This window comes from Meleagris gallopavo, chromosome 1 (assembly GCF_000146605.3).
Source record: "Meleagris gallopavo isolate NT-WF06-2002-E0010 breed Aviagen turkey brand Nicholas breeding stock chromosome 1, Turkey_5.1, whole genome shotgun sequence".
NCBI lineage: Eukaryota > Metazoa > Chordata > Aves > Galliformes > Phasianidae > Meleagris > Meleagris gallopavo.
In genome coordinates, this window is record NC_015011.2 from 90,345,729 (window position 1) to 90,346,047 (window position 319).

Sequence of the window (319 nt, forward strand, 5' to 3'; positions counted from 1 at the left end):
AGCAAATTCGTGCAGAAAACACACATGGCACCAGTCAGAGAAACCATCACCTCAGAAACCTCTGGCAGCCAAGCCAGAGGAGGTGGGTTTTAAACCGAGCAGCTCCCTCGGCTGTCTGGGGAACAGCCAAATGGCACGCAGCTCTCAGGACGGCCCTCCGCGCTAGCAGCCCACCGGCGACAAGCAGGGGAGGCGTTTGAAGAGCGGGAGCGCCTCTACCCAGCCGCAGGGCAGCGCGGTAACCCAGCCAGAGCTCTCCCCGCTCAGAGGCCTTCCCGGCGGGCGCGGCCGGCCCTTCGTCCCGGCACCCTCCGCCCGC